The sequence below is a fragment of the Leptonychotes weddellii genome, chromosome 13 (assembly GCF_054177405.1).
Source record: "Leptonychotes weddellii isolate Sample4059 chromosome 13, ASM5417740v2, whole genome shotgun sequence".
Lineage (NCBI taxonomy): Eukaryota > Metazoa > Chordata > Mammalia > Carnivora > Phocidae > Leptonychotes > Leptonychotes weddellii.
The window spans coordinates 4,715,626-4,737,914 of record NC_138381.1 but is presented as its reverse complement, the minus strand read 5'-3'; positions in this window follow the sequence as shown (position 1 = coordinate 4,737,914).

Sequence of the window (22,289 nt, the reverse complement as noted above, 5' to 3'; positions counted from 1 at the left end):
ACAAAATCATCATGTGACTTTCAAAAGCTATAGCCAGGCTTATATTTTAGACACATTTATACAGAATATGAAATGTGTAATGATCTCTACACAGAAAGAGAAATGGGAATGTGATATATAAGGATAAAATTTTTTTTTTAAAGATTTTATTTATTTATTTGAGACAGAGAGAATGAGAGAGACAGAGAGCACATGAGAGGGGGGAGGGTCAGAGGGAGAAGCAGGCTCCCTGCAGAGCAGGGAGCCCGATGCGGGACTCGATCCCGGGACTCCAGGATCATGACCTGAGCCGAAGGCAGTCGCTTAACCAACTGAGCCACCCAGGCGCCCCAGGATAAAATTTTTTTTTAAAATTAGCTCACATTCCTAATGAGGAGGAAAAAAAAATGGAGGCTAACACATCTTAATACACCTCTTGGTATCATCTTTGTTCTTAGATGGAACAGACTGAATGTTCTATTCACATGCTATAATAAATTTAAAGGTAATATACTTCCATATTCAAAAATATGCAGTAACTCATATGAAAACTACACTGAATTTTTTATATAAGAAAAGAAGAAATATATATGAAAACAGAAAACAAAGTATAAAAACACCAACCCACACAGAGCTGACAGGTGTTATAGGAATAAAAATCCGATCTTTTCATGTTTAAGGACAAAGACTTTTAAAATGATGCTATGTTTTGATAACCATATGCCAAGGTGTGCATATCAATCTCATATTTCAGGAATAGAGATTTTGATATCCAAATTATTCTACAGTATCCCAAGTGAGTGGGTTGATAAAGGTGGATAAGGTTATTTCTAGACCTAGACCTTCTAGTTTCATAAACTTGCAGCTTTTTGTAAATGTTTGCCAGGATCTGGCAGAAATGCCTGTTTTAAAATGACCTTAGTGAAGTCTTTATGCCAGCAGGCCCATGGATTTGCTCCCACTGGGAGATGACTAGAATTTTAATAAGACAAATTTCAGGGGTTCATGGTTTATGAACGTTTTCTTACAGCTTCTCTACCTTAAAAGCATTTCTTTCCATGTGACAACATAAAAGATATCTTAGGTGTATTAGTCAGCTTTTGCTGCAATAACAAATAGCCCCCAAATCTCCATGGTTTACAGCAACATACACTTAGTTTTCATTTGTGACTTTGTGGTTCGACTGAAGACCATGCTCCAGGGTATAGGAAGAGTTCAGGTCTGTTTGGGGTAGGCCCCATTCTGCCATCCAGGGTGAAGGAGTACAGGATACCTAGGACATGCTCTTCACATGCAGAAGACAGGAAGAAGAAAGACCAAACCAAATCACACAAGCACATGTAAAACCTCTGCTCCATCCATCACTTCTTATATTCATTCACATTCCAGAGCAAGGTTCATGGCCGGGCCAACACCACTGGGGCAGAGAAGCACATTCCCCTGCTATGGGGGAAGAGAACTGAACATCTGCAGCAAATATGTTATCAAGCACAATTTGGTTCTAAAGCGTATATTTAATTACTCTTTATATTCTCTTGCTTGTTAATCAACCAGAAATACCCTACACTTCATTTCAGACTGCTGCCTACTCGTTTCTGGGCCATTGTAACCATAGAGTGACCACTGCTGAAGGTTTGCCAAGAGACAAGTTCATGTCTTCTCCTATCTCACTTAATGCTTATGGTATCTTAACAAGGCATCCACTTTACAAGGTGATCTCTGAGCCTTGCTGGCTGGTTAGGCGTATCCATTGGTAAGTGGCTGGGCCAAAACCCACAGCCATGTCTGTCTGACTCAGTTACCTGTGCTTTCCCTCCACTTTGCTGCATCATGCTGGCTCACGGCATCACACCATCCTCGTACTTTACCCCAAGCCAGAGCCAATGTCCCTGGACCATCACCCCTTAGACTTATTACAATGAAGTAAAAGACATTCTCATGTACGCACCACAGATTAGCCACATCTGCTCAGAGATATACAGCACTGATTTAAATATTTAGTGATGGGCGCCTGGGTGGCTCAGTTGGTTGAGCGACTGCCTTCGGCTCAGGTCATGATCCTGGAGTCCCGGGATCGAGTCCCATGTCGGGCTCCCTGCTCAGTGGGGAGTCTGCTTCTCCCTCTGACCCTCCCCCCTCTCATGCTCTCTATCTCATTCTCTCTCTCTCAAATAAATAAATAAAATCTTTAAAAAAAATTAAAAAAATAAAAAATAAAAATAAATAAATATTTAGTGATAAACAGGGTGGTTAAACCAACACTAGATTCCAGAAAACTAAATATGCCTCTCTGTAAATTCCAAAATACACTTTTACTACCTCTGTCTTTATCTGGACCTCAGTTTTTCTGCCTGAAATATAAGACTCGCAAAGAGTGTCAAAACCAAATTTAGCTTGACTGCACTTTCTGAGATTGTAACAGTTGCAGAGAACTGAAACTGCTGTGTTCTAAACCCCGACTTATAGAATTTTTAGTCCATGTGTCAGGACAGACTCTTATTTAGTCTTTCCTTCTCTTTTCAATATTGGAAGAAATGATAACCAAATCACAGAGAAAGTCCTTTTTATTCACTTCGTCCAAGTCTGGAGAGTACTGAGTTCCCCTAAATCAGTGGTTTTATTAGCAGTGGAATCCTTCCTTCAAATGATATTTTACAGGGTGAACCTTTTCCGGAATCTTTTTATGTGGACCAGAAAACCCTAAAGTCTGATGGGTGTTGCTCTGGTTGAGAAAGGAGCAGGAGGTCCAGCTCTGCCTTGCCAGCATCCCCCTGCCCACCCTGATGCTTTCTCTGCAGGGGCCCAGCTTTCCTGGGAGCAGAGTTTGAAGCCAGTGGCCTAGATAAGAAGGGCATCTCTGACACAGCCACTTAGGTTTGATTGCAAAAGGCACATTCACGGTACCTCACTCCTCCAGCGGACCACCAGCTGCCGTGCCCTGAACAACTCAAGCTCTTCCCTTTGTCTCAAGTGACTCTTGTGTCCTGGCCACCTCTACATAAGCTTAGAAGCTCAGGTCCAAGGTTTGGCCTCAGAAAAAGGCAATAGCCCCCTTCTTCCTATTTGTTTGTACACACCAAGTTTAGGACATTTCACGATATGCTGCGCTTAATTCCATCTTGTTCATTTCCACTATCGAATGTTGTCTCTCTTCAAGGTAAGAATAGTTTCTCCTTCACCAACATAAGCTTAAATAGTGTCTAGTGTACAGTAATCTAAATGTTTCTCAAAGTTATCTGAATGGAGTGTTTCCTAAAAACAAGCATAGAGACTGAAATGTGTCTGACATTTTGAGCTGGCCCATGTCCCATTCGGTTTATTACTGGAAGAACAGCACATGACCCCATTTTTCCACCAAGGAAACACTGATTGTTGCCCTGTTGTCCTTTGATTTGCAGTAAAAATTGATAGAATCCTCCTAACATTAAGGATTACAGAAACACTAGAAAAATGTCTTCAGCACTTGGAGCATTTGGTATTACAACATGTCTCTGTCTACTTGGCATTTAATTTGTCATTCTGTCTGTCTCCATGTTAAAACGGAGCAGGCATTTGCTTAACTCATACAGGATTTACAAGGACTTTTCTTCAGTGTGTTGCTTGGCTATTCAATGGTTTAGAGTCTTATTTGAGGGACAAGCTCCTTGTAATGAACAGCTGTGCAAAGCATCAGCAGGAGAACAGAAAGAATCATGAAGGGAAAACAGTTATTCCAATTTTCTAGTGTAAGAGTCATGTCAAACTGAATTCATGGCGATAAGTGCACTTTCTCCAGAAAACGCCTCTGCAAACAGTGCATCCCTTCCTGAGGTGGCCACAGGTCAAGAGGAGTCTGACAGCAGGTCTGCCAGACTTCAGAAGCAAAGCATGGAAAGACCACCTTGCCCTCATTCCAGGGGGGCACCCATGCACTGCCAATGAATGAGCTGGAGAAGAAAACTCTGGAAACTTTGAAGCTACCTGTAGGGCCATACATTTTGGAGATGATGGAAACAATGTCTGCAGGTTCCAGGGGTAAAAATCCAATGCGGGTGCAAGTGTTGGAACATTGCTATTCAAAGAAGATAATTGTATCTAATACAGTGTCATTAATTAATCTAATGAAAACCATGTTTTATGTTTCCAAATACATTTTCCTCTAGGGTGTGTGAAGTCTAACTCAGTAGAAAATTGGCTCCTGCACAGACATTTATTACAACCAAGAATGACCCAAGTACTTATATCTGACCGCCCAGGGCGAGTACATGTGAATACACCCGGGAGTCTGGAGGAAGGGCTAGCTCACCAGCATGCACCTGCCTCACCTGGAACTGCCTCAAGACCACCAGAGCAGGAATGGGCCCTGACTGAGCAGTTTCCTCTTCAAGGAAAACCCAAAATGAATCTCTGCAGTGGACAAATTAATCTGGTGGGTGTGGGTGGGGGGTAGCGGATAGAATCTCCACTTTCACATGCTTTCTATGATGTCATGCCACTCCCCTGCTTTAAACCCTCAGTGCACCCCTATGAATTTCTAATAGGATGAAACAGAAAATCAAACTGTAATTCCTAGGGAGCCAAATTATGAATACTAGGTTTTTATTTTTCCAAGACATTTTAATAACAAGTATTAGGAAAGGCCTCGATCTCAGAATAGAGGACATTCTTTTAACATTCTTTTAAATTACTTTCATTAAATCTTCATAAATTATGTTCATTTTTCTTATTTTCAGTTGACCAGTAAATGAGACCTTTGACATCTAACTGGACCTTCCTCACAATGAGCTCTTTGTGTAGAGATGCTGGTGACTCACACATCTACACACATCTTCAGCCAGGCTCTGTCCCGCAGCTTCCAGCTGCACCCCCAGGAAGAACAGTACTTTTCCACCTGAGTGTCTCACAGTGCCTTTAAATCAAGTGTCAACCACTCAAGTATTTTCCCCTGAATTTTCTCCTCCAGCGTTTCCTTTCTTAGCTGATGGTCCTGCCCAACCATGTTGCCTAAGTCAGAAGCAACACAAGGAAACTCGAGTGGGCAGGGCTCACTTCCTCTCTTCCAGGAGCAAGCCATGCTGGTTTGCTTCCAACCACCTAATGACCTCTTTCCCCCACAGCGACCATTCTCGGTCAGGCCACCATCATCTCTTACCTGGATTACAACAGCAACGTCCTCACCAGCATGACTGCTCCCCTAAAATCTACTGTTGATGTCCCCATGTATCTTTTATTTTTATTTATTTATATATTTTTTAAAGATTTTATTTATTTACTTGTCAGAGAGTGAGAGAGAGCACAAGCAGGGGGAGCAGCAGAGGGAGAGGGAGAAGCAGGCTCCCCACGGAGCAGGGAGCCCGATGCAGGGCTCGGTCCCAGGACCCTGGGACCATGACCTGAGCTGAAGGGAGACGTCCAACGACTGAGCCACCCAGGTGCCCCCACCCCCGTATCTTTTAAATATTAGCTATCACTATAGATTTTTATGTTATGTTGGGAATTAAATAGGCTCACAGAAGAAAACAAGAACAATCCGTCAATGATCTTACCTACTCCTACTGTACAAGCTTCACAGGAAACATCCTGGAACAATGGCCTATGAGGAAATGTTCATCTTCGAAGAGGGCTCCGCAAGGAATACTGCTAGCGTGATGATTCCCTTCAGAGCCAGGAAGACTGAAAACTCAGTTGAACAATGATTCAATGCTTACTTATTAAGCATTCACTGTTTTAAAGCATATGAAGAAAAATAAGACACAGTCTCCAACTTCTGTAAGTTCAGAATTTAGAGGCAGACACACACACAAACACACACACATCTAAACACCCCTAATAGAAGACATGTTGTGGTTAGTGCCAATATATAAATTAATGCCTCACTGGGGAGTTAATTTTGATGGAGTGGGGCCACAGGCGGTAACATGTCAAGCAGGAAGCAAGATTCCAGCTAGCTTTAGAAGAACAGCAGAGAGGGTGTTATGCTAAGCAAAATAAGTCAGTCAGAGAAAGACAAATACCACATGATTTCACTCATATGTGGAATTTAAGAATCAAAACAGATGAACATAGGGGAAGGGGAAGAAAAATAAAATAGGATAAAAATACAGAGGGAGGCAAACCATAAGACACTGAACCCTAGGGAACAAACTGGGGGTTGCTGGAGGGGAGGTGGGTAGGCGGATGGGGTAACTGGGTGATGGGCATTAAGGAGGGCACATGATGTGATGAGCGATCGGTGTTATATGCAACTGATGAATCTCTAAATTCTACCCCTGAAACTAATAATACGCTGTATGTTAACTAAAGTGAATTTAAATCATGGAAGTGAGCAGGGCAGCCCTGGGAAACCACGACGTTCTCCTGCTGAAAGTAAGGCCATCCCATCCACAGGCTTCCAGGCGGCACGGTGGTCCTTACCCGCGGTGGCCCCCTGTTCTGCTATAAGGAGGAAAGGGGGGCCACCCGCACACCCAGAACAGGGCTGTGCCCCCCGCCCACCAGGCCTCCTGCCCCCGGAAGTCCCAACACAGATCAGAGCCTCTTCTCCATCCTTGGGAGTCAGCAACCCCCCAGAACAAGAGCAGGGGATCGCCCTCGTGGCCGTGGGCCAGGGTCCCCAGCTCAGCAGCTGCTGACAGATGTGCACTAGGTACGCACACGGGGCGCCGCGGGGCTCGCGCTGCCCTCGTGGGATCCAAGGAGCCGGGGCCGCACAGCTGAGAGTGACTTTAGGGAAAAGAGACTCTTGTCAACGGCAAACCTCCTTCCCCACTGATATCACACTCCCTGTGCATTAGTCAGATTTTATTACTGATAAGGCCTGTGTCTTCTCAGAGAGATGTTTGAGATGGTCTGGAAAAACAGATAAGGGGACGGTCCTTCTTAATTATCACTGGCCTACTAAGCTCCATGGATTTCCTGTCAAATCATGTCCAGGCCTCCTCTCTTGTCACAGCCCCCGCCACCAGCGTCTCCCCAGGCCTGCGGGGGCTTCAGGGGGCGGGGAGCTCTCTGCTCCTGCTGGCCCGCTGCGCAGCTGGGAGGAGACCCAGAGGTCAGGGCATCCGGAAGGGCCGCGGAGTGCGCGCTCTGAGAAGACGGGCACACGGAGAGCAGGTGCAACGTGGCAGGGCCCCCGGCACCAGCTGGCTGCCCCCGAGGGGCGGCCGTGGAGCCAAGGCGAGTTTCGTGGCTCTGAAGCTTCTCCTCCTATCCCCGGGCTCTCCTGTCTTCAGCCCAAAGGGCCGCTGGAGGCTTTGTTACCTGACGCCTCGAACACAAAGTGCCCAAGGGTAGTGCCACAGAGAATTCTAGAGCAGCCTCCAGCCAGTCCTCTTCAAAGTCCTACAAATCTATAAGCCGCCTGTCGTGGTTCACATGGAAAACACACCCACACCCACATACACGTCCCCCTAAAGAGGGAAATTTCCACCCTCTTATTTGAGTATTTCCTGTTGACCGAGATGGCCTTAATGTTCCCCTCACCTTCACCGACCTTCAGACAGGCTCCTTCCTCGCTCTAGGGCCTGCCCTGCCCTCCTGCCTCCTGAGTATGTATTTTTAAAACACCTTATAATTGTAACTGCCCCTTTGAGACACAAATCTTAAAAGCCTCTTGTCTGTTTTACAACCTAGGGCCATGTTTCTCAGGGACCTAGGTAACTTTGAAATGTCACCATCAAGGAACACAGCTCCCCTATCCCCCAGGCTCTGTGGGAGGGCAGGAGCCTAAGTCAGAGGTGCCTGGCTTTGAGCTCTAACACTACCTTCTGCCCTGAGATATAAACAAGTTTAGTTTTCCATGGGGAAAGTCCACTTGGCAAACACATGTGGCCCAGGACTCCCCAAACCCAGCTCTTACATCTGTCCACCTTCCTTTCAGGGGAGTTGAACTCAGAGGGAGTCCCAGCCCTTCCTCCCTAGTGCAGTGGCGTTGAATGAAGTCTTCCTCACATGAACTGTGTCCCATGCAATTTTTGCTTTGACACTATCCAAGATTTTAGAAGTTGAGAAATCATATCCACTATAATTTCTTGGAAGAACAAAAAGAAACATTTATGTTACAAAATGAATGGTGTTTGGTTTACATGAAACAAGAAAAAAAAGGGGAGACTCTTTAAATTAAAGCAGTATTTGATTTTTTTTTTCTAAATAAGAGAAATTTATTTTAAAACATGTACATACTTTCAGAATGGCTCCAAGTTTGTGAAATGAATAGACAGAATTATAAGCCGATTCCTTTGCTTAACTGGGATTCTGGAGGGCATAGATTTGCCAGGTTCTGTAAGAAATCAGATGCATTCTGGACAACCTGGGGTCTGGGTCTTAACTGATAGCCCTTGGCAATCCCTGATGCAGGCTGATAAAGTACCTATAAAAATGCAGGGAAGGATGAAAACTAAAAGAACATTCACAATACAACAAACAGAACCAGCAGTTAATCTGACTTAATCTGTTGTCAGAATCAGAGGAATGTCTACTAACTCCAAAGAGAATCAAAATAGATGAAGAAAAGAATAAAGTGAGTGGCAAACACTGGCTTTTCCACTGCCCGTTGAGGGGCAGAGGAAGATGCTGTCCCTCGTCGGTGCCGGCCTTCAGCTCAGAAGCAGAGTCCACACCAGCCCCCGAGGCCAGGAAGAGCCTTTGCTCCAGAGGTCCTGCTTCTAAGGCATCTACAGCATTGTCCCCCACAGTCATCATTGTCTTTTTACACCAGTTCAGATCAGAGACCTCACTTCTTCCTGGAAAAGCCTGGGACAAGGCTAGACACAGGGGTGCTGTGTTCTGGTGGTGTGGCCAGTCATAGTGAAACAGGTCAGCAGGGGGAGGAATGGGAGGGGCTCTGTGCACATCTCTCAAAAAGCTTTAGCTGTGAAAGAGAGAGATTTAGGAAGGGCAGGTAGATTTCATCTCCTGAGCTGGTACTCACAGGACCTAGCAGGGCCCCCAGCTGAGGACAGTCAAATAGGCCAGAGACAGCATGACCTGTCCACATGCAAGCTTTGTACGTACTGACCCTGAGGAACCCCCCTGGCCTAGCTCAGAAAGAATATATTGCAGAATGTTTGAACCTCAAAAGCCTGATTTGTGCTTTCTTACCTGGTGTTAACTCTGTGGCTTTGCAGTTCAAATTTCAACCACAGGATAATTATCTTCTCTGTATCTCTACTTAAGCTTTTTCAGAAAGATGGCTTAATTAGTCACTGACCAGCTGATGGACTGAACTGTGTATTCCACAGTTTTGGCAGTACAGAGTTGGGAATAGACTTCCCTTATTAGGTTGAGCCACACCATGTAGATGATGAGGTTGGAGAAAGCCCCGTTGACATTAATGACAGAAGACAATAAAAAGATACTCCAGGACACAGAGATGGAGAAAATCTACCCATGAACTATGCTTGAGATGCTTTAGGGAATAGACCATAACAAGAGGAGGGACACAAAAGTTTGGTAGGCACGTCAGGAAGATGTCTCTAAAGAAATGACATTTAGGCTAACACCTAAGGGATGGGAAGAATGTAAGGGAAAAGCATTTCAGGCCAAGGGAAAGGCATACACAAAAGTCGGATGAAGGTTGGCATATCTGAGGAACTAAAATAGGGCATTTAGGAGACAAGCAGATATGCAGCGGCTCGAGGGCCATGGGAAGGGGTTTAAGGAAACTTGTTGATGAGACTTTAGGGGCTGAGCAGGGATAGGAAGACTGCTTAGAGTGTTGTCGTCACCCAGATGAAAATTCATGGTCAACCAAACCAAGGGTGTGACCGTGGGGACAGACAGAAATGAGGAGAACTACAAAATATAAATTACTTGAGATAGAATTAAAATACACTAGCTAACAGTCTGGATATAGAGGGTGAGGAAGAGAGAAATCAGACACTAGAGTTCATTCATACTAAGACATACACTTGAGGACTTACTCTGGAGCGGGGCTGCATCTGCACATGCTCATGCCCGGGCCCCAGCAACTGCGGAAGCGTCCAGAGACGACAGAGGAGCATCACTAACCTGCCCACTGCAGATCTGATGATGATATCGTGTGGACTATAACCACATGGGGTCTGGAAGATCCAGAAGAGGACAGCTCCGAATGTGGAAAAAAAATGAGGAAATCCTTGCTTTGAGTTTACATATGTTTTTATTTTTAAATACACAAAACTAGTATGTGATTTTTTAAATGGTTTCTAAGAGATCTAAACAGATTTTTAATACGCATGAAGGAAGAATTCTAAGTGACAAGATGCCTTTTGGTCACAGTTCAACCGGCAGCATTTGTCTCCTTGCTTGCTGGTACCCAGATAATGTTCTAGCATAAGTCATGGCTTCTTAGATTCGGCCAACTAAGGTAACTCCTATGTTGCCTGAATAACTGGGTATGTGATCGTGTCATTGACTGACGTGCAGGAAACAGAGAGATCTCAGGGCTCCAGAGGCAATCGTAAAGTCTCTCTGTTCACCTTATAAAGCTAATGTCACTGTCATACAAAAGCCCAAATGGATCGAAAAAAGAACTAGGCCCTTTCACTTACATGGTAGAGGCCAATACTCTAAATAAACTGTTTACAAACCCAAATCAATATAACATTAAAAATACATTATCCTGTGACCAAGTAGAAATTTAAGGACAATAGAGTACTCCGAAATATATAAATATAATGAATCATTTCACAAGATTCAGAAAGACACTTAGAAAAATATGATAGAATTCAAAATATACTCCTGAAAAAAATTCTCTTGGGAAACCAAGAATTGTAAAATGCTTCTTTAAACTGACTATTATTAATAGCCACTGCTATTGCAAACTCTTTGCAAAGTTCTAGTTAATTAGCAACATGTGAAACAAAATAAGAACCATAACTACCAAAATCAGGGGACAAAATGGAATGCACACACATAGATGTATGTGTCATCACAAAGATGAAGAGAGGGAGGACCGGGAGAGGAAGAAAAATAAATACTTATTAAGGACTTACAATCTGTAAAACACTCTGCTGACCATTTTATATATACGAAGGCCCTCAACCTTCCCACAATCCTACAGAGTATATGAAAAATAATCCATTAGTAGGGCGCCTGGGTGTCTTGCTTAAGTGTCTGCCTTCAGCTCATGTCATGATCCAGAGTCCTGTGATCAAGCCCTGCATCTGACTCCCTGCTCAGCGGGGAGCCTCCTTCTCCCTCTTCTTCTGCCCCTTTTCCCTGCTTGTGCTCTCTTTCAAATAAATAAATAAAATCTTAAAAAAATAATAATCCCTTAGAATTTATACAAATGTTCAACTATGCAGCTGAACCAAAGGAGACAGACCAAAATCTCTTTCTACATATCTGTAGTTAACAATTAGAAAATGTAATAGTAAAAAAAAAAAAATCAGAATATCAAGAGTAAAAAAAAAAAATTAGAAAATGTAATAGTAAAAAAAATAGTTAAAAAAGTCAGTTTATTATACATATTTTAAAAACATGTGTAATAAAATACCACTGAATAAGCCTAACCAAAGGAGCACCTGGGTGGCTCAGTTGGTTAAGTGGTTAAGCATCAGCCTTTTGTGCAGGTCATGCTCTCAGGGTCCTGGGATCAAACCCTGCATAGGGCTCCCTGCTCAGCAGGAAGTCTGCTTCTCCCTCTCCCTCTTCCCCTCTACCTCCCCTCCCCCTGCTTGTGCCCCATGATCTCTCTCTCTTTCTCTCTCAAATAAATAAAATCTTTTAAAAAAATAAGCCTAACCAAAAATTTAGGATTAAAAACCTTTATTTAAAACTATAAAACATTACTGAGGGATTAAAAGAATACTTGAATAAAAAAAGAACCCTACTGTGACATGTAATGAGAAGGCAGCACCATGGAAGAATAAGGATTTCTCCCCAAATTAATTCACATGTTGACTTTAATACCAATCAAAATCTCCATGTGATTTTTAGAGAATATAATAGAATGATTGTTATGCTGAATCAGAAAAAGCATACATGTTAAGAATAGCAAAGAAGGGCGCCTGGGTGGCTCAGTCGGTTAAGTGTCTGCCTTCAGCTCAGGTCATGATCCCAGGGTTCTGGGATCCAGCAGTGCATTGGGCTTTGCACTCAGTGGGGAGTCTGCTTGAGGATTCTCTCTCTGTCTCTCTGTCTCTCTGCCTCTCCCCCGCTCATGCTCTCTCTCTCTAAAATAAATAAATAAATATTTTTTAAAAATAGCAAAAATTTTTAAAATTAGATGAAGAGGAAGTTTTCTACCTTATGTTAAGTATTTTTAATGTTATCATAGTTAAGTACAAAGTCACAGATAGGTAAACATCATATAACCAGTAGCTCCAAAGGAAAACTAATGTAAAGTTAATTTAAATTAATTTTAAGGGTTTTGTGGGTATGTTGTTGTTTTTTTTTGAAATTGAGAAATACTTCTGCACAGCTATGGACCAGATGCTGCATCAGCTTTGGGTACACATCAGAAAACAAGAGATACGGTTCCCAGCCTCATGAATCTCTCAGTCTAGTGGTGAAAATAGATCACAAACTGGAGAATAATCATATATAGCTTAGAATTTTTAATGCATGCTGGGAAGGAAAGAACAGGATAGAGGAAGCAAAAGTAATGGGCGGGAGAAAGAACCTATTGTAGATCAGGTGGTTGGGAAGCCTCTGGTGCTGATGACCTTGAAGGAGAGCCGTGAAGAGCAAGGAAGGGGCCAAGATATGTGGAGGGGAGGAAGAGCTTTCCAGGCAGAGAAGCCAGAGTAGACAAGAGCTATGGGGTGGGGCCAGCATGGTGCACTTGAGGAAGGACACACTGAATGAGTGTGTCAGGGGACAGTCTCCACAGAAGTTACCACCGTTCCCTCAGTTCTATTAAAACTGTGCTAACTTGGGTCTCCCTAGGCTAAAATCAAGGTGCCATCAGGGCTGTGTTCCTTTCTGGGGGCAAAGGGAAAGCATCGGTTCCCCTGCGTTTTCCAACTTCTGGAGGCCACCTGCTCCCCTTGGCTTGCAGTCCCTTCTTCCATATTCACAACCAGCAAAGGGGGTTGTCTTTCTGGTGTCATGTCACTCACTCTTTGCCCCTCTTCCACTTAGAAGAACCCTTGTGATTACATCTGGGCTGCCTGGGAACCTCCCTAGTTTAAGGTCAGCTGACGAGCACCTGGAGCTCCCCTTGGCCATGTCGCGTAACAGTCATGGGTTTCAGGGATTAGGATGTGGGTGTCTGTTGGGGGCATCATTTTGCCAACCATAGCACTCAACATCATTATATCAACTCAGGGTAATTTCTTTCTCTCTCTCTGTTTTTCTCCTTCATCCAGAGGTTAAAGTTATTATCTTATTTTCTTTCCTTTTTCCTTTTAAATATTAATTATTACACATGTCTTACATTGTAGAGGAGGGTGAGGTACCCGATACAGGTAATTCTGTTTGCAAGGAAGAAAGGGGAATGGATTTTGGATAAGCAAACAGATGTAAACTGTATGCTCTGCTTACAGAATCGCCTAGAATACTCTCTTCTGGTTATCAGTAGCTTTCTTTTTAGAGACCTGATGCTCAGCTTCACTACACCAGGAATTCTTCTAGAGGCTGAACGGAAGTTTGAGAGCTAATTCTTTTCCCGTTTGTTCTTTTTTTTTTTTTTAATGAGTCAAAACACACACACACACACAAAGACTGGTTTTTTTCCCAACCTAACTCCTCTTTCTGAAGTGGCTTCAATCCCACACTGTTGACTTCTACACAAAACTAATAACCCTCTGGCAGGAAGAATTCTGTGTCCCACCAAGGTGTGAACAACTGACAAGAGCTGGGAGCTGGAAAGCGGTCAAGACATGAGAGGGAAATGCAAAAGGTACTTGAATGCACTAATGGGCCCCTCCAGACAGCAGCAGATGGCATGACAGCCACCTCAAGACAACCTCCGCTTGTCCCCACCCAGTAGAGTGTGGCCACATGAGGACTCAAGAACGCTCACCCAAGAAAAGTCATCATCTGGCAGTAGACGCCCACAGACAACACCACGACAGGATGCCCAGGCAGAAGCTTTGATAGCAACATTAACTCCATTTTCATCAAATGTCCAGAAGGGCTCTCTCTGATTTGTCACTTCTGACTCTTAGACTCGATTCCTGGACAGAAGAGGTGGGAATCAAGACAGGTTCTTCTCAGTTTTCTAATCTATTACAACAACACCACCTAGCACCTGACCAATTAGGGTGTCTGTTTTCTCTCTTTTGTGCTTTTTTGTTGCTAGTCTGTTTAGCTATCCCTCTCTTTCTGGCTGTACTATTTAGAGAGAGGATTTAGTGGCAGTAAACAATAATAGCTATCAGATATTAGCCACGACTGTGTGCCTGCCTTTTATACATAATATGTTTAATTCCTCCCAATAATCCCTCAAACTAAGTTAAGCCAGAACCAGGACAACGGTGTTAGAGATGGAGGAGAGGAGGTGTTTTGGGAACAGTCTAGGCTTCGTGCCCCACCACAGTGTGATGCACCTGTATTTATTACAGCATGAACGGACAGAGTTCCTTGCTGATTAAACACAGCCTTACTCTTGAGCCAAACTTCACACCCACCCTTTTGTGCATTCTTGATCATCTCCTTTATATGGGGGTTTCCTCTCTATTGGAACAGGATGCAAAGAATTATTACATGGACCAACTCCGGCAGAAACTACAAAAGGGAAGATGGCACAATATAATTTTAGCTTAATAAAATGTATTTTAATAAGACACATTTATTATTTATGTTATATGTGGTTTAAAATAAAGCTTCTATTAAGTGGATATATTTTTGAGAGTGTAACAACTGAGTAATTCAACTGCAATAAATGAATTAAAATGGAAAATAAATTTTGACTATAGTCATTCCAAACAAAATCCATGTTTTCCAGCTCATAACTAACTTTTACAACTGACAAACCATTAAGATGTCTGACGTGGTTGGTGAATGACCAGGATTGATTTTACCAAAAAAGGAAGTTAAACCTAACTGTGATACTTTCTGTGTATGAAAGTGATGCCTATCTGAGTATGTCCTCCAAAACTACACTGTATTTAAGCATGGATAGGTTCATGAGTTTAAGGTCAGTCATGGGCAGAAGGTGAATGTGGAGAGAAGTTAACTATCCATTACAGTCCAGTGTGAGAAGTGCCAGTGTGACAAGAGACCACACCACTTGGTAATTCTCAAGAAATGATGGAGGACAAAAGAGCTGCCAAAGACTGGAGATGGCAGATGGATCGTTCCAGGTAGGGAGAAATAACCCAATCCAAAAACTACAGGCAGGAAGATTGATGTGGCTGCCTGGCAAAGTTTTAGGAGTACTTTTAACAGATTGTTATAAAGGTAAAAAAAAAATTGCTTACTTGGAACCAGAATGTGTTATTTATGTTCTTTAGTAAAACCATTTCCAAATGGTTTAGTTCACTAGAAGATGCAGAGAATACCAAAGAAATCATGTGAATTGATTTCAGTAAGACACTTGGCCAAGTTCTTTACAATATTTTGAATCTTTTAAGGAGATGTGCTTTGGAAAATACTTGATTGGATTTATATCTGGCTGAGTAAATCGAGGTAGAAAATACGATTCCTATCAACCTGGAGAGGAAGCTCTAGAGAGCAGATGCTAGTTGGATGAAGATGTAGGAATCATGCTTATTAAATTCGCAGCTGACACAGGCTGAGACGGATGGCCAGTGCCTCAAATGATACAGCCAAGATTCCAAACAATCCTGATAGACATGAATGATGGACTGACACCATTAACATGACATTTAATGGGATATGTGAAATCTTATTCATATAAGGCAGGAGAGATGACTGAACGTCAACTTCACTTAGAAAAAAATGTTGATTTTATTTTAGTCTACTATAAGCTCAAAATGAATAAACAATATACATAGCAATTTTAATCTTTTCTAATAAAAGAGTAATACCCAAGAAAAAGAGGTAGCAAAATCCTACTATGCTATAGACAGCTTATTCTGCTTTGGATTGCCTATTGTAAGAGGAACAGAAACAAATAAATTGGCTCAGAAGAAGGTAATCATGTTGATGAAAGTTCTGGAAGACCATCCCACATGAAGAATGAAATGGGGATGGAGCAGGTTAGTTGTCTTCAAATATTAGAAGGATTACAGGGAGAGGGCAAAAGAACGAGTTGTTGAAATCTGGTTCTAATTGTGTCTCTCCTGCTTCATATCCTTCAAAAGTTACTGACTCATTCAGTGTGCATTTCTTTCCTGGTCTTACAAAAACCCCTCACTGGCCTCCACATTCTGTTCTTACCAGTCCCTCCATCCCCAAACTGCTCAGCCACCAACCCCAATATATTCCAGGCTCCAGCCATTCCTCAAAAACATATTCTGCCCTGTCTTCAGACTTCTGGTCTTGCTGCTCCTTCTGCTTGGGATACTCTTCCTCACTATCTTTGCTGGGCCAGAGTGTATATCCCAGGTCTCAGCTTGATCACTCTCTCCAAGAAGCTGAACTCAGCCACTGGCCTCCTACACAAACACAGGCTGGGTGGGGACCTCTGCTTTCAGAACTAGAACCCCCCCTCCACCCCCAGGGTATTTTTACACTACATCCTATTGTCTGAACACCCCCCCACACACACACACATGCACATGGGGCCCTATAAGCTCATGAAAACAGAGGCCCAAGTCGATCTCACCATTGTATCTCCATCACCTAGGGCAGCAAAAGGATTAAAAGGATAGATACTCGATTTTTCAAGAGAGGGCAAATTTAAGAGCACTGTGGGAATGTTGCAGGAAAGAAAAATTTTGCTCAAATTCGGAAAGCACTTCCTCTCTTCTCTGCCTTGACTTACAGGATCAAGACACCTGCCTCCCCCGATCTTCCCTCCAGCTGAGCTCTTTTTCGCTGTCTTGTACCCGCTCATGGTAGGAAGGAAAATTTGGTTGACTCTCTAGGCCTAGCACCACATAGGCTTCTGTTCTCCAGTTGCTTTCTGTACTGTGGATAATTTATAAATAAATGAAATAATTTTTATTTTATTCTTGAGGGAATTCCTTAGAGAAATATGTGCTCTTTCTGAATGATTGGCACCCCACATTCTGAATCTAAATTCTTCTCCAGGTATTGAAGTATAAAAAGGCTAACAAACCCATTTATAATATGCTATATTTAGCATGGCAAAAATAAAAGAATTTTATTTGTTGAGAACTAATAGTTTCTCCAAAAATACACACTTCTACTTTGTAAAAACCTTGAGGAGTAACAAAGTATTCTAATTAAGTGTGTGGGTCTGAAAACCTTTTATTCAGTTCTTTATTTTTACCCTGTGATGTAAGAAACAAACAGAAATTATTTACATGAATCAGTAGCTTACTAGTAATCTCTAAATCTATACTAACATAAGAATGAGCATGAATTCTATTTATACCTTGTGCTCCCTAAACATATGTGGTGTAGGACATAACAAAACCCCTCATGTGGGTGTTCGCTTCCATAATTAATCCATAAGGAGATGTCTGTTCATGTACACGTATAGTACAGTTTAGTTTATTTACATCAGGATCCATTAAAAATTCTCCATTTCGAAAATATTCTTAAGAATTAGAATTTTGCTTTGATTTTGTCTTTCCATCTGCTTGAAGCACAGAGTATTAATTTTGAATTGGACCCCAAAGGCAACTGGGGGAAGCACACTGAAGAGATTCTGTTTTGGATGAACCTATAGGACGCACACTCCTCTCAGTGCTGTTTTCTGTTTTCTGACTAATGCCCACTCGGTGGCAGCCAGCCAACTTCCCTACAGAGGTCACTCTGGGGCAGGGATTGGGAAGTATTAAAGGGCTTAAGAGGAGGAGAAGATAATTACTAAATATCCAGTCCATTTTATAAAAGCCTACTAAAGCCTAATAATAAAATGTCCAGATTATAAATTGTGGGATTATCTTTTACAGCAAACTGTATTCCAAACAACACAGGGAAAATGAATTGCTTTATCTGCATTTAGTCACTACACAATATAAACTTTTCAATTCTCCTGAAAATGTACAAGACTGAGGATTTTTTCTTTTTCTGAAAAGAGCATTTTTGGAATGGATTCTGTTCATAAATGTCTGTGCTATGTGTAGTCTAAAAAAAATTAGGACAAAACTTGTGGAGTCTTTACCTGTTAATGCCAGAGACCCCGCAGTACCCCTATACCCAGCACTATAACAGAGAAAAAGTGGCATTTTAATGAACGGTAATGTCCTCAGAGCCAGAGTTCAACTGATGACGATCTTCCTTTGATTTGAGTTCAAATTGTGTGGGTGTCCCTGCAGTGCTCCCATTTATTTTATTAAAGACAATCACATATCTAAAGGAGTTTTGGGAGTTATTTTTAATGTCTCTTCTCATCATGAGAGCTTTTATTTCTTGCACATCCAAAAGGCACTCAAAATATTAAAAAAAAGTCCCTACCAAAGTGGTGAGCTCATGCTGCTGTCCAAGGTACTTGCATAGGGACTATGCAGAGTTCAGCTGAAACTGCAACCAACATGAAAATAACCAAAGACAGAAGTGCATTTCAGGTGACTCAAACACAGCCCTTCTCAGTCCTGCAGGTCTTGTTTCAATCTCCCAGCACACAGTATGATACCCCATAAAACACTTTTTCTAAGTGAAGGATGTGTCTTAAAACTGTATTAACCTTTAGAATGCTCATGTGAAAGCTATATAGTTATTCAAATGGGGCTGTTATTCTCCCAAATGGATATAAAATTCACTTAAAAGAATTTATTTGTGGAACAGTACGTAAACAACATAATAAATACATGAATTTTATTACTTTTACTTGCCCAGTTTTACTAATCAAAAACTATGCTGTTTGGCTTGATTGTTCTATTTAGTACAGTTGGTTTTATTGATATATTGGTTTTATTTTATTGAATCTGTCCAGGTCTCAAATTCACTCTCTGATTGTAACTCTTACCGTCTCTATGAATACTGGAAGGGATTTGCTAATGGTCTGAGGGTCATCCCAGAAGATCTACATGTCATGTTCTGAACTGAAACATCTCCAGAGGAAAGTATAGACTCCTCAGGTGATTGCTTTTGAAGGGGCATTACTTAGTTTGATGTGTAATTATGGGAGATAATCAGGGAACTCATTTGTGCAAATATATAAACGTAGATAAGTTGCAATACTGAGTGAGATTGGGTGGAATTTCTGGACTTTTTTTAAGTTAGTCAACATAGCTTATACTGTATCCCTTAATGGGTTTGTCGCACTATACTATGGAGAGTAGATCCCCAATCACATGGTAATACTTAATTATTTTGGAGACCAAAGTCTAAGATATTAAAATACTAGACAGAAAATTACAGTTTAAGCATTTTATCTAACATAATGTTACATTGTTGTAGCTCAAACAAGAGTGGTGAGTAAAAGCAAACCAACAAAGAATAGAACCCCATCAAAACTTTGCTTTCTTCAGAGACTAATCAGTCAGAAAGTACAGAGTTGTGAAATGCCTTTTTCACATTTTTGAGCCACCTTATCTAGGAAATTGTGCATTGTTCTTAAATTACGAATATCTTTCTTCTCATCTGAAGTAAAGAAAAACAAGATTGGAAGTAAAGGAGGAACTCAAAAAAGATGTTGGAAGACCCACGTAGAGAGAAACATTTTTTCTCCATACTGGAAGGAGGAAAGAAGCAACTGCTGTAATTGACATGATTGAGAGGTATATGGGCGGTGAGGGTGGTTACGCACATCTCACCTCTCAGCTCCTCACTGTCTGGCTCCGCATCCTGTGCCATTTGATTCAGAGCCTTCATGTTGCTCTGCTCGCTCCTGGCAACCAAGCCAATCCTGCAGTGCTAAGTTAGGAAATGTTCCTACACAGCAATTCATTCTGCTTCCGGTCCCAGCTGCTGCTGTGTTCCTGGGTTGGCTTTTATTACTAGCATTGGCAGTCATATCCCAAAACTATTTTTATATACCATACCATTTTTTGTGAATTTGTTTTTGAGGAAAAGTGCATACCTAGTGCTGAAGTTTGATCTGGTCAACAAATCATACCAAATACATATGGGAAAAGGTTGGTAGGCCTTTGGAAGGGTACTAACAATATGGAAAACTAACTGAAGATGTGTTTGGTTGAAATCCAAGTAACTTTCTAGGCACAAAATTAATCTCATAATCTAGAGAAAAATCTGGAGCTGAGAATGACAAGAAAAAGAAAGGCTGAGCGAGGAGGAAGAACAGAAGGAGGAAAAAGGAGAGAATTTGGTGAAGGAGGAAGAGTGAAAGCAAATGTGATTCTTCTTCAAAGTTCTCAACAGTATTATCTGCTGTGTAAAGGTGCTGGGTATAAAAATCATCTGTCCATCCATGGTGAGCTCAAGGTCACAGTGTAAGTTTCATTTAAGAAAGTCAGTTTTTTGAGTAAATCTTTTCCTGAAAACCTGAGATCATACTTCAGTAAGTCATTATTAATATATACATTGTGTGTGTGTGTGTGTGTGTGTGTGATATTAGAAAATATATCACCTACCATTCTATCACTAATGAGATTATAAAGGAAGAATAAAAGAAAAGTAAACTTATATTTAAGTAAATAAAGATGAAATTTCAGCCCAGCAGGCCAGGGTAGACAAGCTGAAAATCAATGAGCTAATGAGAAGGTATTCAGGGCAGTTACATAAAGGACAGAAAAGTACATTCAAAGAAAGTAGAAGGAAGGAAATAATACAATAAAAAATACAAATTATAAACAAATATACAACACAGAGGAACAACAAAATCAAACTCGCCTCCTTGAAAAAACCAGTACAAATGATAAACTTCTCATGGTAATGATCAAGAGGTAAAATGATAGAAGGTCCAAATAATCAATATTGTTAATGAAAAGAGGAATATCTTAATAGAAACTGAACATGTTGGAAAGATTTTAAAAGGATATTTTGAAAATTTTTATACCAATTAATATCCAAATTTAGGTGAAATTGGCCAATTTCTAGTAAAATACAATTTATCAAAGAAAATTAGAACACCAAAATAGTTGTAAAATGCGCAACATCCCTATTAAAGAAAAGTATAAGACATTATGGAAAGAAATTAAAGAAGATATAAATGAATTAATGGACAAAATTACATACTCAATAGTCCAAACACAGCGGTTTTCCCCAAATTGATCTATATATTTAATAGTATACCAATAAAAATTCCAACAAGTATTTGTGCATGTGTTTGTATGTGTGTGTGTATAAACTGATAAACTAGTTCTGAAATTTATCTAGATATACAAAGTATCATAATACCCCAAACAGTATTTTTAAAAAAGTACAACCCTAAAATGTATATTTCTAAGTGAAGAAAGCAAATCTGTAAAGGCTACATACTATATGATTCCAACTCTGTGACATCCTGGAAAAGGCAAAAGTATAGAGAAAGTACAAAGATCAGGGGTTGCCTGGGGTTGGGGATGGGGTGAGATGAATAGGCAGAGCACAGAGGATTTTTAGGGCAGTGAAAATACTCTGTGTGATAACATAATAATGGATACATGTCATTACACATTTGCCCAAACCCATAGAATGTACAATAGGAAGAGTGAACCTTAATGCAACCTATGGACTTTGACGTAATTATAATGCATGAATACAGGTTCATCAATGTACCAAATGTACTATTCTGGTGGGTGATGCTGATAATGGGAGAGGTTATGCATGAAGGGGACCGAGCATATATGGGAAATCTCTGTACCTTCTACTCATTTTTGCTGTGCACCTAACACTGCTCTAAAAAATAAACTCTATTTTTTTAAAGTACAAAGTTAGAAAGTTTATCTTACCCAATGATTATAATGATATAGTAATTAAGACAGTGTAGAATTAATGCAAGAATAGGCTACAGACCAATGGGATGTAACAGTTTTTTAAAAACAACAGGGAAAAAAGACAGGGAAATTTACTACATGGAATTAGGATAGAGGTTGCCTATGGGAGAAGAACTGGGTAGCGATCAGGAAGTAAATCTCACCATTTACCTAGAAATTAACTTCAGATTGAGCAGAGATCTTATATGAAAAGCAAAATATTAAGGTTTTAGAAGGTAAAACATGCAGATCTTCTTGTCATGACCTCTACCTTGGGAAAGATTTTTTTTGGGGGGGAGGGGAAAAGGGAGAGGGAGGGAGAGAATCTTAAGCAGGCTCCACCCCAGCACAGAGCCCCATCCCCCACACCAGGCTTGATCTCACAACCCTGACATCATGACCTGAGCCAAAATCAAGAGCTCGACGCTCAACATACTGAGCCACCCAGGTGCCCCTGGGAAGGAATTCTTAAACAATACCTAAAACAACATTAAATATAAAGGAGAAAAA